Source organism: Grammomys surdaster, unplaced genomic scaffold (genome assembly GCF_004785775.1).
Source record: "Grammomys surdaster isolate TR1022 unplaced genomic scaffold, NIH_TR_1.0 65, whole genome shotgun sequence".
Taxonomy (NCBI): Eukaryota; Metazoa; Chordata; class Mammalia; order Rodentia; family Muridae; genus Grammomys; species Grammomys surdaster.
In genome coordinates this window covers 4432837-4451184 of record NW_021604567.1, presented here as the reverse complement: position 1 = coordinate 4451184, position 18348 = coordinate 4432837, and positions in this window count along the sequence as shown.

Here is an 18348-nt window from a genome sequence, read left to right as displayed (position 1 = left end):
ACTGGACGGATAGAGCATATGATTTGCTCTGGGGTCTCACTGCTACTGTGTGGTGCATGGCCCTGGGTCACCATGCTCCACGGTCCTCGTTGCCACTAAAAACAGAGACTGTTTGTTTGTTTGTTTGTTTGTTTTTTGTCCTTGGAAAGAAAGGTGTAGGGTTAGCAGGCTGTTTTCTGGGGCACACTATCGTCTGATCTCTTAGACTTTCAGCCAGTTCATCTGCTTGCTTTCTGACTCATTTCCAGTTTGTAACTGACTTGATTTTGTCTTCTGGAATGTGCCATCTTGCATGCCAACACAGGGCGTCTGCTCATTTCCCATCTTTTTCTGAACCAAGCTTGGGTTCTGCCTCATCTCCCAAAGTAAGGCTTCCTGTGTCTCTACCAGGCAAATGGATCCTCTGCGTTTCCAGATCATGGTTGCCTTCTGCTCAGATACCAATGCTCCATCAGGACCTTTGGACTTGTGTCTCCTATTTTTTGCAGGTTGAAATTCCCAACTTTTTGCATAAATGTCTGACATTTAAATAATAGAGTTATATTCTCAAAAGAGTTTATTGACTACTTGCCATGTGCAAGAGCACGCTGAGCGTTCGAGGGAGGAAGACAGACATCGTTCTGAAGTTTAAACATTTTCTGAATAAAAATCAGACGTACGTCCAGGAGTTTACAGATGCCTTTTTCTCAGAAATCAAGGTTCACGACTAAGACATGCATGCAGAAATTAGATGAACAAGAGAAGCACATATAAACATAATATGGACCTCATATGACACAAGGGCCTTCACATAACCGTGAAGACCTGAATAAGCTTTATTGGGTTTTGTTTATTTTTTTTAGTTTATTTTCATCTCTCCTCCTTTTTGGAGGCCAAGCCTCACTATGTAGCATGGGCTGGTTTCCAATTTATGATCCTCCTGCCTCAGCTTCTCGAGTGATGGGATGATTAAGGTTTCTTGTGCTGTTTGCACTTGGTTTGAAGTGAACAGTTGGGAGGAAGAATGATTAGTTAAGAAGGTAATGATCTAAAGGCAATGAACAAGGGTAGGGTGAGCTATAGCAAGGGTGGGCTTGTTAGAATCCTTGGTATCCCTTTGTCTTCAGAGATGGGATGCTCCTTCCTCTGTGCTAAGCTCCATCTCATTGGATGTTCTTAGGGCTGTATCACTAAAGGTGAGCCAAGACAGGTGACAGTGAGGACATGGTCGGGTACCATGCAGAACTCTGAGAAGAAAGAAAGGAAAAGTAGGGGGTGGGTGGGGAGAGAGAAGTATATTGCGAGAAATAATTATCAAGGCCCATTCAGAAAAACCCTGTGATTGCTTTGGTTTTCAGCTTATAAATAGTGAATATTTGTTTACCAGGTTAGTTCAAATTAAGTGAGGTTTTGCTTTCCTTCTTTTAAATCCGGAATTCTCTCTCAGGTTCTCCTCAGGACAAATTCTATCTGAGATGCACAGCCTTTCTAAAAGTTAACATCTCTGAGAACAAACTCCTTCCCTCACTAGCTAACCAAAGGCCTCGAAGGCTCCATTTCAACTAATAGTGTGGACTGTTCTGCTTGGTCTTTTTGACTCTTCTTGTATCTTTCATGATATTTATTTATTTATTTATTTATTTACCTATCTAGACTGGTCTCAAGATGTTGCTCTGGCTGATCTGGAACCCACTATGAAGACCCGGATGGCTTCAAAGCTCACAAATCTTTTTTAACTGCCTCCTGCCTCCCAATACTGGAACTAAAGGTGTGTGCCACTACACCTGGCTCATCCCCAACTTTTAATTTGAACATGTTTGCCAGTTGTTTTGATAAACAATTCTCAGTCTATTGTAGTATTCTTAATCTTTATGACAAACAAGCTATTATCACAGCTTTCGTGACTGTAAGGGAAGTGCAATTGACCGAACGCCTCACATTTATCATTTGACACTTCAGATACTGGTATCGGAATTGAATTTTACCTGGTAGTGAGGTTCATACTTATTTTGCTTGCTAGCGAATCTGTTCAACTTCTGGAATCTTCTCAGGAACCATTCCAGCTGTTGATCTCTTCTTGAAGCTTTATTATTTATTTATATGTGTGCTCTGTCTGCATATATGCCTGCATAGTAGAAGAGGGCATCAGATCCCATTACAGATGGCTGTGAGCCACCATGTGGCTGCTGGGAATTGAACTCAGGACCCCTGGAAGAGCACACAATGCTCTTAACCACTGAGCCATCTCTCCAGCCCTTCTTGACACTTTGTAACAGTTACTCGGAAGTGCATTTACATTCAAGAAGCAATATACCTAGGTACTTAACGTCAGTGCCTTCCTTACCAAATCAAATGAGAAATTCCTAGAAGGCAGAAATTATGTCTTGTATTTTTCTTTTTCTTCATGGTCTAACGAAGTAAAACATTCATAAAATTTGTTCCTTAAATTTAGAATTGTAGGCTTTGTTAATCCCACTGGGGAAGAAGAAGACCACTACTACAGTTTCTGAGTCAAACTTGAAGCAAGCTGTATTAAATACTGGCCAGGATGATGGACACTGGCTAGATCAATATCTGAGATTCCCCGAGTATGACACTAAACTATATCAGTTAGGGAATTATAAAGGCAAAACCCCACTAGGCTGCATAATTCCCCCTTCGTCCAATCAGGGGCAAACACACATCCTGATGTACTTCCTGCCTGTTTAACTCCAGCATGTCCTGTACAATCTTTGAAACCAAGCTTGTTTACAGAAGTGAAAACACATGGCTTGTTATCTTGCATAAACAACATCCCCTGCATTCCAGGAAGTTATCTGTCCTTGAGAGAATGGGGCTTAAAGGTCAGAAGTATATTTGTCTAACAGATCTTTTAAGCACTGTAATTTGAACTTAAAACATTAGCATCCTAAAAAGATCGTCTAGGTATAACTGGAGTGGATTATTTTTGGAATAATGTAAGATATTTTAGAATATTTCCATTTTTTACAGCTATATACTTGGGGATGTGAGAGATTAAATAATTTGTCTAGAATTCTCCAAGTAGGACACTAGGATCTAATAAACTAACATTCAAAATGTAGAGGGTTCCATGGGAATTTTTAAAAAAATGTCTGACACAGTAATTTTGTTTTCCCTACAAAATTCTGTTCTCAGGATTTTATAATTTATAACAATGCTGTTTTGTCACCCTGTTCATAGAATATAGCTCTGCCACAAAAGTCTATGGTGTTTTCCATGTTTGTGAATTAACAGTGGGTGAGTCTACGCATGTATTCTCTGATGCAGACAGCACACGGGGACTGAATCACAGCATGTATTGTAAATCTATTCAAGTGTCTAGGGGAAAACACAGAGACACAGTGGCCGGCTCAGAGCCAGGTGCCAAGGACAGATAAAGGTTGCTGAACATTTCATATGAAAGCTAGCCAACAGCTGGGCAGTGGTGACGCACGTCTTTAATCCCAGCACTTGGGAGGCAGAGACAGGCGGACTTCTGAGTTCGAGGCCAGCCTGGTCTACAGAGTGAGTTCCAGGACAGCCAGGGCTACACAGAGAAACCTTGTCTCAAAAAACAAAAAACAAAAAAAAAAAAGAAAGAAAGCTAGCCAACCTTGAGTCTGGGGCTGCCACAGCCTAAGAGATGAAAAGAAAAACAGATCATCAAAGGTGAAAGAAAGAAGAAAAAACAACGTGAGAACAAGCAAACTCTCTCTCTCTCTCTCTCTCTCTCTCTCTCTCTCTATATATATATATATATATATATATATATATATATATACATGTATATGTATAGTTTCATATATATTATATATATGAAATATATAATAAACATGTATATTCATATATATGAACACATTTATATGAACAGAAGATATATAATTATAGAGAAAACTGAATGACCACAAGAAACAAGATGTGGAAAGGAAATGGTATTACTTTATAAAGTTCACAAAAGAAAACATACCTGCTTTTAATCAGATTATCTCCATTTTCCCTTACAGCAATGTTCCATTTGCCTGGGAAGCAATCTTACTATGTGCTGAGATTACTCATCTGAGCCACCATAGCTAAAAACAAAGCAAAGCAAAGCAAAGCAAAACAAAATCCCAAACCAACAAAAACACCCCTCCTTTTAATTGCAAATATGTAGTTTACATGATACATAAATATTTTATGGTCATTGCGGTTATTCAGTAGTGAGTGCTGATTGCATCCTGTATCCTGAGCCTTGCTTCAGAGGTTCAGCTTCTGCCTAATTCTGGTCAAGTAGCTTTAAATGTTATCCACATGAAGTGGGAAGAAGTATTTACAAAAAAAAAAAATAATGTTAACAGACTATTCTGTAGTTTTAGGTGGACAGAAATGTTAAGATTTTTCAGAGTCCAGGGTAGGCTTTGCTCAGTCTCCTTCTTTGCTAATCTTGCCTACTCCTGTGGGGCCTTTTGTCATAACAGGGATTCGGTATTTGTTCATACCACAAGGAACTCCCACACTCTGGCTTCATGGGATTGTCCCTAATGACCATTTCCCCTTTTGTGTTCTTTAGGACCCTAGAGGACATAGAGCCATCGTTTCCCTCTTTTGGTTGCCTCTTGGCTCTCAGTGTCTCAGACTTTTCTAGGTTTTAGGGACTGACAGTTTTTATGAGTACCAGGGAAGTAGTTTTTGGAAAGTGTCCTTATAATCTAGACATTGCAGCAGGAAGTGTGGCAGCAGGCAGGAAGTATGGCAGCGAACAGAAAGTGTGGCAGTGGACAGGAAGTGTGGCAGTGGGAAGGAAGTGTGGCAGCAGGGAGGAAGTATGGCAGCGGACAGGAAGCATGCCACTGGAGCAGTAGAGAAGTGACCTACTGCTGTGAACAAAGTGACCATGCTGTGTTTGAAGACATGCATGCACAAGACTCTGAGGCTCTGGGATAGGAAAGCAGTTGAATGCCATAGGAATGGCTGAATGGGCCATCCTTGCAGGAGCTTGGAAGACAGTAGTTAGATATCTTAAGCTCTTTGGGCACTGGAAACTCTTCTAAATTGGTTTGGGTGTTTCATTTTCTACATTTTAGAAACAGAGTCTTGCTGTACAGTCAAGGCTGGTCTGTGACTCACAGTGCAATCATAGGCATGGACTTTACATGTCACCCTGCTCCTGTGGTCTCTGAAATGACCCCATTTATTTTTTTTAAACATTATGTTTTGGTACTATTGGGTGCTGTAGACTCGCCTGGCATAGTTTTCCTATAGCTCTAGAATTAATCAGTTTTTCGTTGAGCATTGACTCCTGCTGCTCAAGACTTGTATCATAAAGCCTTTGGGTGATACCCTTCTCAAGGACAACACTGGCTTTGAAATTGAAGTAAAGCAAAGAGGGAATTTTTTTTTCCTCCCTCTATTGCCAAATGCTCTTAAGATAATTTAAGGACAAGTTTCTTCCTGAACAGTAAGCAAAGAATTAATAAATGTTTGGTTAGACATTCAAAGGGAATATTACTTACTATTTGAACAATTTAGAAAGATCAGTGGGGAAACTTTTGTTAATGTATTAGTCTTCCCAAAAGAAGTCTTTGTAAATTCAAACCACACTTGAATCTTCAGAATTACTACAATCTTTACCATCATCCATTATCCTAACTTCTGAATGGAATAAAGAATAAAGAAAAGATGGGGAAAAAATCTCTGTCATGTGGTTTCCATTTGTAAATTAATTATTAGATCTGCCAATATTTTAAATATTGAAATAATAAATGGGCTTCTCACTTATTGTGTACTATTCATTTTGCTAATTACTTTACACGTTCATTCTTACATTTTTGAAGGCATTATAAGAAGTGGGCCTGGATATGTAACATATTTATAATTCAGTAAACCAAGCCCATGTACAGAAATGACAGCAAAAGCAACAGCAAAGCTGTCACTTCTACCCCATCTCAACTTGTTCAAAGCAAATGGCACGTGCCAGATTTAATCCTGTTCTGTTTTTGAAAGATGTTCATTTAAGGAAGGCTATGTAGTAGAAGACTGTTTAGAACAAAATACAATTGTAGAGTAAAGCTTATAAGTGTTTCCATCTGAAGAAAGGCTGGTAATCTAGAGTTAGAAAGCTTCCCCGTATCACCCTGTTGCCTAGTGACAGGATGAGCCTGGAACTTCAAGCTCCTAGGTTTCAATCTACTGTGCTTCCTCTAGTTCTCTGAGCCAGTCCTTAAGGTCAGTAGCATACTGAAATGCAAGAGGAAGTATTACAAGGAAACAAATGCCAACAAGGGAAACCTAAAGCCTGAAGACCCAGTAGACTGATTGATGGGACCTTCTCCCGGCTGTGTCAAGTCAACACAGTTTCTAACAAAGATGGGCAAGACGGCCAGTCAGCGTTAAAGGAATGATTTCCTTCCTACCTATGCCCCTAATCTGCTTCCCTTTTCTCTTCCCCTTCCTGTTCTTCTTTCTCTTGCTTTTGTTCTTATTGGGAGATAAGGACATAGTTGGGAAGAACAAACTAAACTTTCAAGGGTGGTAAGTAATTTTCATTAATTCCTGCTCTTTCTGATGTGTGTGTATTCTTGCTCATTCACTTCTTGTGTCATTAAAACCACGATCATATATTATAAAAGGACTTTAAATATGACAAAAGTAAATATTGAGCTACTGGGTGATAGATAGGGCATAAATACAGGGTTGTTATAAGGAAGTCACAATCCCTTAAAATGTTAACCCTTATTACAACTATGTTAGGATCGTGGTTTTAGAAAATAAACATATATGAACCTCACTTAATGTCAAACAGGCTAGAAGTCTAATTACTGTAATTAAAGAGTCACTCCTTTGTCCACTCAACAAATGCAGTAGCACATGCACTTCAGATGCATTGGCTGTCAGGGGTGCTTGCCTTCCTGTGCTGAGCAGCCATTTCTTGGTTTTAGAAGGAAGAATGTTAATACTGTTGTCTATGAGAAGTAATTCTATCTGATTGAATTGACCTACTAATAGATGCTAATGCATTGGGGCAACACAAGGACTGATTAAGTCCACTCACAGATTAGGGTTTGAATCACTGGGGCATGTAGCTCAGTGGCACTGTTTGATGCATGAGGTCTGAGGGTCAATCCCCAGCAGCCGGGATGGGATGGGGAGATCAGGGCTTGACTTTCTTAGCACTAATTAGCAGCAGGATTTCCTTCTGACAGTACTTGATCAATTCATGAAGAGAATCCTGAAGTGGTGAAGTGGGTCACTCCACCCAACAGGCCGTATAAACTGTGACCTGAAGTTCCCTGGTTATGAGAAGAAAGGTCTTCCTATAACCATGAGTGCTGAGGTACAAACCATGCCACTGATCTGTCATCGTGTGTCACTGCAATTATACAGTTTAGACCTTAAAACGATTACTTCCCTAACCACAGCACTTGCACGATAATCCAGGTTCAGGTCTAAGTTTCCATCTGTCAGATGACTGCTAGACTTAATCCCTGATGGTACAAGGAAGGAGTCAGGATCTTCTAATGTGTCAGTTAAAAGCCCCATGAAATCTTTTCGGGAGACTTGTACATGGAACTTAGGAGTTCCTGTATACTGTGATTCATGAGATAAAGTTATACTTGCTTTTTCTTCCATTCTTAAGAACATGCCCAAAGTAGATCTTTTCCTGGAAGCCAAGGTCATGCATTTCTTGGCTATTTGCTAAGTTTATGTTTCTACTGATACCAGTAAGGCATAAAACATAGTGATTCAAGAAAAGATTTTTACAAGAGAAATTAAACTTTTAAAATATGTCAGTTTCTAGCACATTTGAGGAGCCTATGAATGTGTTTCCACTTATGAGAGCAGAGGGACGAAAAAAGCATTCTGCAGATATAATCTGGATAGTAATCAATTCACCTTCTCTTTAGGGTGTTGCTCAATTCTACTGCTGAATGATTCAGAAGAAAACTAATAGGATTACTAATCTCCTTTCCCCATTCTAATAGTGGGACAATTATTAAGAAATTACTATGTGCACTGGGGACACAAAGATACATCTCAAGTGAGTAATGTCAGTTAAGGACACATAAAGATTAATTGCCCCTCCCCCCATTTGTGTATTGAAATCATAATCTTCAGTGTGATCTGATTAGGAGATAGAGCCTCTAGGAGGTAATCAGGTCATGAGGGTTAAGCACTCACTAATGAGATTAGTGTCTTTATAAAAGGAAGCCCAGAGAAGACGCTAGTTATCTGTCTTCTATATGAGGATAAATGAAAAGTCTTTATTCTGCAACCACCCTGAGAACCCAACCATGTTGGCATCATGATCTCAGATATTTGGATTCCAGAGCTATGAGAGATAGATTTCTGTTGTTTGGGAATTTCCTGGTCAGTGGAATGTATTATTACAGCCCTAACTGACCAGAGACAATAGGGGATCCATGCTATAAGGCACAGTGTGTGGAAGCACAAAGGGAGAGATACCAAGTACTGTTTGAGAAAAGTCTGAGGACACTTCATAGAAATGGCATTTGAGATGTGCTTAAAGTGACTGTGTCTACAGAATATTTGTGAACACCTCATTCAGGACCCTGTCAGCTGCATTTGGTTATGATACATCTGGTTGTGTTTGACTCATGACACTTTCCTTGAAACCTGGATTCTATATATGGTTCCCTTGACATTTGCAAAGGAAACGTCTTGAGACTTTCCAGAATCCCTAAGTTTACAAGTACTAAGTTGTAGAGGCTAAATATCAGGCCGGCTTACTCACTGGCTAAGGAGCACATGAACCACATAGCAACACACACTTATATGCTCACTCTCAAAGGGAGAAAGTAAGAAGAGTCATTTTCAAGAGTCCTTTCCTAGATAGGCAACAGCCCATTTCAGTGTTCTAAGAAGACAGTGATGATTGCAGGCTAGAGAGTCATGATCTCCCAGGAATATGACTAAGGTCTTGTGGAAGATCTTGCTGAACACTTGGTTACTTGGAAGACAACTTAGAAGGTTTGAAGAGTCATGTCTGTTTTCATAAGATATGACCGACCTAATGAGCAATCACAGGTCATAGTGACTTCCTACAGCTGGTAAGAATTAATCAGTATGTATCACATACTATTGCTGATCAAGTGCTAGGATATCACAAATACATAGATGTTTTCTTTCTCCCAGGCCTTCAGGGATTAGGCTTTAAGCTTTCCCCAGGTCTGAGACAAGGGAATTGAGCTTTGAAAAGTTAAGCAAGGCAGTCGAGGTTACACAGACTAAGAGGTAACAGAAGGGGTTAATCTAGGACTGCCTAGCCTCAGAACCTTATGTCATTTTTTTTTTTTAACTTTTTTAGCTCTCCCTTCTCCTCCTCTTCTTCCTCCTCCTGTTAAAGACACAGGATACAATAGAGTTTGGTAGAGGGGGAACAGGTAGATGTTCTTGAGGAGTGTGGATTGTCTAGAACATGCTCCTGCAGCCTGTCCTTCACCACTGTGGTGTGGTCTATGACAGGAATTACACACATCAGGGCTGGATATGTTGCTGGAAATTGATTATACCAGGAAACCAGATTTACATAGTTTAAATAGAAGCAAAGAAGCTGGAAGTAAAATGCAGCACTCTAATCTGTGGCTGAATCACACCTCAGAACTCAGCCTCTCAATTTCCTTCCTCATGTTGCAAATGTCTGCCTGTGAATCACCTTTCCTAAAGCCTTATTCCCTTGTATTTTTTCTTATCTTGCTATTTTCTCCAACATTAATAACTTTTAATTTTATAGCAAGATCTTATTAATTATAAAAATTATCAAAATAAGGTAGAAGATCCAGATATGCAGAAACAAATATCATCTCATCCAAGTTGTTCAACAAAGATATATCTAAAAATCTAATAACTGATGCTATTATGAACATTATCAACATAATTTAAGTCAACACTTTTAAGAGTTTAATTTTTGCCTGGAACTTTGCTAAGTGTTAGAGATATCAAGATAAATAAGGTGCATTTTTCCCCTAAGGATTAAAACTTTAATGGGTAAGGCTAAGACATTAAAAGAAAATGCTAACACAAGACAGAGTTATGATAACAATACATACAAAGATCATCTGGGTCTATATGATCAGGCTGTAATCCAGACTTGCCCTAGATTGCAGTATGATCTGACTGGAATACAGATACACCCTTAGTACACTCTTTTAATCTCAAACAATGAAGGTAAAGTTAATTTGTAGAAGGAATCAGCCATGTTTGAAAGTGACATTTAATTGAGATGCAAAGTGACAAATCAGAGAAAGATTTGAGAGAACGAGTCAGAGAAAGGAAATGTCCAACTCTCATGAGAACAGACAAGAAAGAAAAGCTACTTAAGAGAGTGAGAATAGATAGAAGAAGGCAGTCTTATAGGGATAGTTTTATAGAGACAGGTTACAGAGAGAACAAGCTAGACACAGGTGAAGACAGACCAAGCCAGAGAATGAGAATGAGCCAGAAGATTAGTATAGATTGCAAGAGTTAGTTTGGAGCCAAGCAGAGCAATTCAGTCAGAAGCAAAGAGAAGTCAGTATGAATTAGTCAGCTTGGAGAGGAGTTTGGGTCAGAATAGCTGAGTTGAACCAGCCAGCCAGAGTTCAGAGAGAGCTAGAAAGGGTGAGTTTATTCAGCAGTAAGCCTCACAGATGACAATTACATCTGGTAAATAAAAGCTACTTTGTTACAAAGTGTTTGGAAAAAAACAGTTGACATCTGAGTTCACACATTAATGTTGAATTAAAAGTATTTGGGAGAAAACAGAGAGGTAAGAAGGGAAAGGGATTTCAAACTCAGAGAACCCAGTATATGAGTAAAGGTACAAAAGCGCTGAGGAGCCCAGTGTGTGAGAACTGTAGGCAGGAACATGTTGCTAGATGTTAAGAATTTGAGATGGTGAAAAGCTGGGCAGCCAGTCAGGACCACACACGAGACAAGGGACTGTTACATCTGTAAGGGGACAGTAGGATAGTGGCCTGAAAACATCCTGCTCACATAAAATTTGCATTTCTGAGTTGTTGTTACACTCTCTGAAAACTCACATTTCTAGGATAGAATGTGCTGGGTTTGGCTGCTTGGAATGGTGGGGTGGGGGTGGGGGTGGGGGACCTGTGGTGAGAAGACAAGAGACAAACCTTTCTCCTTTTTCTTTCAATTCTTTTTTTTTCTGTTCTGTCTCCCTAAAAGCATTCTGTTGTTTTTTGTTTTTAAATATATTTGTGTTACTATCTTGAGAATTTAGTGCAATGCATTTTGATCATACTTAACCCCTACCCTTTCCCCTAACTCCTTCCAGAGTTATTCCAACATTCCCACCCCTTTCCACGTCAAGATTTACTCTTATTTGGGAGTTTTCTTCTATTTTTCATCTAAGTACATATCCTTGTATCTCACATGCATACATAAGACATACGTGCTAGAGAGTATCTATGAGTGTGCAGAGTACCTGATGCTCATTCACTGTGGCATCCTGAATGCCAGGCTGAGTTAATAACAGACAATGTGAGGTCATCTGTAAATTCACCAAAAATATTTTGTAAAGGAGCTGGAGAATCTGAATACATATGTCTTTTCTTTTTTAAAGGCTTTTTCTCATTTTCTAGTTGAGACACAACTATTGACACAAATGCGTTCTCTCCCAATAGCTGTAACTTCCTGCACATAAGATCATCTCGAGGAGCAACAATAAGTCAAGGAAGGGAACGGGTCTCACAAGGCCCCGTGTTTTACCTCTGATTTATTTGCTATTGAGAGAGTCTGGAGGAGGGGAACCACTGTTTTTAGTTGCATATCCACAGTTGAGCCTACTGGGCTTCAGTGGATAGTACCAAACTCATGGTCACATGGACAGCACTGGTTAATCTAGGTGTGTCGCAAAATTAATAAGCATAAGCATGATAGAAATTTGTGGGGGAGAAAGTGGGTACATGGGTGATAGAAAGGTGGGTTTTGAGTAGTCAGTATTTATTGTGCATGTGTGAAATTGTTTAAAACAAATTAGTAAGACACAAAATTTTTTAAAAGGGATTATAGCCAGGCTTGGTGATATACACTTCCAGCACTAGGGTGGTAGAGGTAGGTGGATCTCTGAGTTCCAGGCTAGCCAGGGCCATATAGCATATGACCCTGTTTCAAAGCCAAACCAACCAACCAACCAACCAAAACAAACAAACAAACAAACAAACAAACAACCTAAATTATATGGCAGCATAATGATCACTTCTATTGACAAGTAAAATGAAATGAAAAATGACAAATCACCATAGGCTTTCAATACGACTTGTACTACCTAACGCTATCTGAGCTTCCAATCTCCTGTTTTTGTCCATGAGAAGAGTTGCTCCCACTTCTCCTTGTTTATGGCGTTTGTCAAATCCTCCCACAAAGATACCACAGACTCTCTGGCTCATGCTTAAAGCAGTGTCCTCGGCATTTCCAGTGGAGCTCTCTGTTGGAGAGAAAGCCCGATGTCCATTCCTCTCAACAGGCAGATAAGAATAGCTGCACACTGCCAACAGGTCTTGTGTTCATGGATTTATATAGTTTCAGAGTGACAAGAGATTGAATTAGTTGTTTTCCCTGACCAACAAAAATATTAAGATATTGGAGTAATATAAAAATGATTTGGAGTGAATGGTGTGTGTGTGTGTGTATGTATGTGTGACCCATTTAAAATAATATGATAGGCCGAGCTACAGTAATGTAGCCATTTATGAACTATGAAAGTCATTATAAAATCTTATACAAAACTTAAAAACTCTCATTCAGTTGAGGATGCTATTAGTATTTCATCAACATAAAATGATAAACTACTTAATGAACTCTTTCCAGGAAAAAGCCACTTTCCATAGAATTTCCTAAGAGAGTTTGAAAACAAACATCACAGACCCCACTGATGTCACTCATTCGCTGATGGACACAGCCTCAGTGACATCTTGTCCTTATGCGTTGCACTTACATGAGCCCTACTAAGCTCTGGCTGTTGGTAGGTGTTTGCTCTGACTGGCACTCATAATTTTTTTTCCTGCTGAAAATGAAATCTGTTCTCAGAGGAAAGCACATCCAACTCTTCCTAAGCTGACAGACTGAAGACTGTGGTCAGGTGTTTTGGAAAACTGAATGCTTTTGTTTATACTTAGAATCCTTCTCCATATCCATCTCATACCTCACACCCCGGGAGTCTAGGTCCCCTTTCAAAAGAACTGGAGCAGGACAAGTTGCAAGGAAAAGGTCTCTACAGTCACTCTCGGACCTCTGAGTCAGGGTGGTGAGTGCCAGGGGAGCCTCCCTGCTTTTTTTTTTTTCTTAAAAAAAAAAAAAAAAAAGGCTGACCTGCGCAAATACATGAATTTAATTTGCTGTACAAATGGAAACCTTTTCTTCTCTAGATTGGATGCAGAGAATTTTTTCAATGTTTATAATTTAATAATTGCTTAGAGCCTTTCATCTGAAAGCAATTTATATACGTTGGGCTCAATTATCCTAACACGCTTAAAGCTTACCAGTACTTTCTCTCTCTACCCTGAGTGCATTTGCCTTCTTGGATAGGGCCCTCATACCCACAACAAACCTCAAAGTTAATCATTGGGATGGTTGATGGATTAGAATACAAGAACACTTTTTTTATTATTGAAATAAAAATATCTTGTAAATGACAGTGTTTTTGTATATCCCTGCAAAACTGAAAATTCTAGGCTTTGAGCTGTTCAGGTAGAGGAGCTACTGAGTAACGAAGCCACGGGGCTTTTTATTTTACAAGGGGGTGATGTGGGCTACCTGATGTGTGCTATGCATACTCTGTCTTAACCTCATCCCAGAGCTGTCTCTGCCCATCTGCTCTGGCCATGTATGGCCGACCACACTGTTCACTGAAGACATAAAACATATTTGTTTGCTGTGTGTCAAGAACTGTGCTAATACTGAAGAGAAGATGGGAAGTTTATAATGGATTTACTTTTTGTCAAAATGTGAAAAGTTTATATGACTTGGAGTTTCCAAATCAGAGGGAGTGTGGAGGTGCATTTCTTCATCTCCATCTCACCAGAGGGTCACAGAGAGACAGGCAGATCTCTATGAGAGCTTGAGGCAGTTATTAGCATAACTATTAAGATCCATGATCGTATTTTTCTGTTGCCTGAAAATGATATTTAAACTACAACATAAAATAACGTTTCATTATGGAAATATTGAAATCACTTTGTAGCCAACTTATCTCACATAAGAAGATTGTTTTTTTTTCAGTTGAGAAAAAGTTTCACTATGTAGCTCTGGCTGGCCTGAAGTTCATGATGTAGACCAAGCTGGCCTTCAACTCATAGAGTCTGCCTGTCTCAGCATTTCTTATTTCATACTAAACACATTTTTTATAAATTCATGAAAATCATATTTTGGTAATAGAAAACTTCAAGGTGATGCGTACACGCACACACAGCCTTTGTAAAAAGAAGTTCGTACAAATATATATGTCAGCAGTCTGGGCTCAGGTGCTCCTTTGGCACACGTCCTGAGGTCCCTTTGACTCCTGGACTTGTGCTCATAAACTGAGAAAAGAATATATGCAGTGATTGTGTTACTCTCAATAGAGCTATTGTCCAGACAGAACAGCATCTCACTGAGGCATTGCCTGGGGAGTGGGGATTGATCTCTTATTTGTTCTTTGACTATTGAACTTAAAGGAATATCAATTTGTTTCCTCCAGATTTTGAAATCTTCTCAAGTTATGTTTCTTCCAATGAAAGAGATATCAGCTAAAGTCTGTAGCTATTGATGTTCTAAAGGTCAATAATTTTGAGTCTTACTTTCTTCATGAAGTCCTTCAGATTGCATATATATATATATATATATATATATATATATATATATATATATATAATGTTCATGTCGTATATATCTCATATCTACCTCTCCACTTAACATATTGGAGCATTATACCTCATATAAACACTGAAAAGTCCCCTGTGATGTTTCTAGGAGAACATGCCTCCAAATATATAGTCTGATAAAAAGGAGTTATTTTGACCTGAAGCCCACTGAAATACACTGGAGACAACCAAAACTTTCCTGGATCATTTCTGGGAATGGCTGTTCTAATTATTACTGTTATGGTACCTGTTTCATTGGCAAATGTGAGCTTTCCAAATATGAAAAGCACCATCTACGGATATTTCTCATTTATCATCGACTCTTGCTAATCCGTTACTTACATAAAACTTATATGAGTTACGGATTCCCTCTCTTGCTTCCTCTTCCCCTCACCTTTCTAACTGCTTGTCATTGTTGCGTATAAGTTTCAAATCTAGACACTCATGAAATATATGCTCATATGTGGCTTTGCCTAGAGTAAATCCTTAGAGAGTTCCAGACTTCTACATGCCTATCATCGACACAGTACAGCCTTGGCCCTAGAGAATGCATCATAATTTGTGTCTTTTCTTGGCTGTGTACTTTTAGAATAGACTCATAAGGAACATGGAATTTCCTGAATGACTCTCAAGGGCTTACAATGACTTCAGCCAAATGTTGAGTTGGGAGAGTTTCCCAGAACAGTGTGAGAATGCCCACAGCACAGACTGCTGCAGAGCACAGCTCTGCCTTTTGTTGTCCACATGTCACAGTCACTTCTGCCCTTGCTCAGTGGAGATCTCAAGGTAGAAACGGAATCCATTGTCTTCCCCTCCTCATATTGTCCCATCATTTCCATCTTCCAGTTAACGTTATTACCAGGCCCCGAGTCCTACAGATTAGACAGGCGGATGCACTTCGTCTTCTCTGTCCTTTGATACAGAATGTTGCTAATTTCTTCATTTGTGACTCCTACACTTGCCTGCTCCTTCTCAAAGGAAGCTTCTTATGAATTCCCACCTACACTACTATAATTCTAGGACTCCCCGATTGAACTCACTTCTACCGAGCAGCAAATATTTACACTGTTGCCAGGAAAAATCTTCCAAACTTACATTTCAGATAATGTCATTCTCTTGCTTTCAAAGTTTCCACAGTGCAGTTTTTCTTTGTTTACACAAGTGCATTTAAAGTCAGAAGCTGGTATCCATTTCTAACCTACCTTGCAACCTTTTTGGATTGTTGTTATCCTATGTGTTTTATTTTTCTCTGAGTTAATTTTCCTGTTCTTTCTCTACGGCTCTGTTTCTGAACACCCTTACACAAAGTCTCCCTCTCTGGATATAAGTTCCTTCTCAGGAAATGTGAACCCAGCATTTAATTATTGGATAAAAGAGGAAATGAAATTATTGTTTCTTCCTTGATTACATATTTGTATAAGATAGAGAATCATAAGCTTAGTGTCAACATAATTAGTATATTTGGATTGGAGAAATATTTTACATAGAAGTAACTGACTCTCAGATCTCTGCAGAGCTGAGTTGAAAAGTTATATCTGGCTGGGTGGTGGTGGCGCACGCCTTTAATCCCAGCATTTGGGAGGCAGAGGCAGGCAGATTTCTGAGTTCGAGGCCAGCCTGGTCTACTGAGTGAATTCCAGGACAGCCAGGGCTACACAGAGAAACCCTGTCTCGAAAAACCAAAAAAAAAAAAAAAATTATATCTGGCACAATTCCTTGCCTACTCCCTAATTTCTATTTTTCTTCCTTCTCCCAGATGAAAGGAGTCTCTGCCGTGGTATATTTTCCAGCTTACCTTGCAGCTAGCAATATGCCTATTATACACTATTAGTTGTATACATACTTAGCTATATGCCTGTGTTCGACCAACAATTTGCAAATAGACTTACTGGGTCCCATCTGTGGGGTTTTCCAGTATGTGGTGCTGTAGTCTCTACTTTCCTCTAGACACCTGGAAAGTCATGAAACTGGAGTCCCATCTTAGGTCTCTAGGGAACCATTGTTGAAAATTACAGACACATCCGCTTCCCTTAGATCATTTTCTTTCATTTCTTCTATTTTTTTGAAAATTTCATACACGAGTATTGTGCTTACATCATTTCCATCCCTCCACTCCTCCGGTCAACTCCCTTACGCCCACATTCCCCCTCAAATTGACAACTTATTCAACAATCTCTCTCTCTCTCTCTCTCTCTCTCTCTCTCTCTCTCTCACACACACACACACACACACACACACCCTACTGAGCTTATTTACCATTGTTCGTATATACATGTCTTTGGCCTGAACCTGGGACTGGATAACCTATTAGGAGACTATCACCAAAGAAAGGTGATTATCCTCTTTCATTAGCTGAAGTTATTAGTTGTCTGTAGTTCTCCATCTAGGAGTATGTGTGGTCTTGTGAATTTCTTCTATTCTTATTGGCATTTCAACTGGTGCTGTCATAATGCAGGACTTGTTTAGGTGACCATGTCGGAGATATTTCATGGGTCCAACGTCCCTATCACAGCTAGAAGACACTGTCTCACATCAGGAATCCCACTCTTCTTCTAGCTCTTACACTCTTCCTACTCCACTGGCGATATCTTGCCAGATCAGTCATTGGTGTGGTTTACATTGGACACAGACTATTGGCTACTTTCCTCCCTTGGCAACTTGCATAGCCTTCTGATATTATGGATGCTGGTTCTCAGGAAGGAGGGTTAACAAGTCAGCCTAACATTTTCTTAATTGCAGGCTGTTAAATTTCTATAGTTTGAGGTTGTTTATTATAGTCCATGAAACTTTACCTTAACGAACATTACTTGGGCCATTCCAAATTATCAACCTAGTGAATGAATACAGATGTAAGGAGAGCCTCCCTAGGCCAATGACCTTATTGTTTCAATTCTGGGAAACTTATATTAAGAAAACCAGTGACAACAAGAACAAAACATAACACATTATTATAGACCTGGCATACAATAAACAGTTAACCAATTAATGAGTAAATAAACATTTAAAATAATTGTAGAATAATTAAATTTTATACTTAGAAAGATGAATTATTATAAACAAACACAATAGGGATTTATTTTAAATTGATAATCATATTTATTGATTATTTTATATTAAAATTAAGATACATTTGGAGATTCTATATAAAAAAAATTCTTAATCCTAGCCCAACACTTCAGTTAAGGAAGGGCAACCAGAGGTCTCCATTCTTATGCTATGAGTAGGCAAACTCCATGTGCCAAGCTTCAGAGCTGTGGATTAGGACCTTTCTTAACTTCCCTTTGTTTCCTTCTTCCCTCCTTTCCCCAGGGGGTTGGAAATCTAAGCTCTACAAGGGAGACAGATCTATAAGGACAAGATAAACAAAATGTGAAAAATCCATCAAACACTTACTCTGTGAGGCAGGAGTTAAAAGCAATACAATATAAGGATGTAAATATTGTGTCAAAATCCCATTAATACAGAAAGGTCGTCACCCCCCCGCCCTGGGCATCCCCTGACAGCTCTCCAAACCATACATCACCCCCAGGCC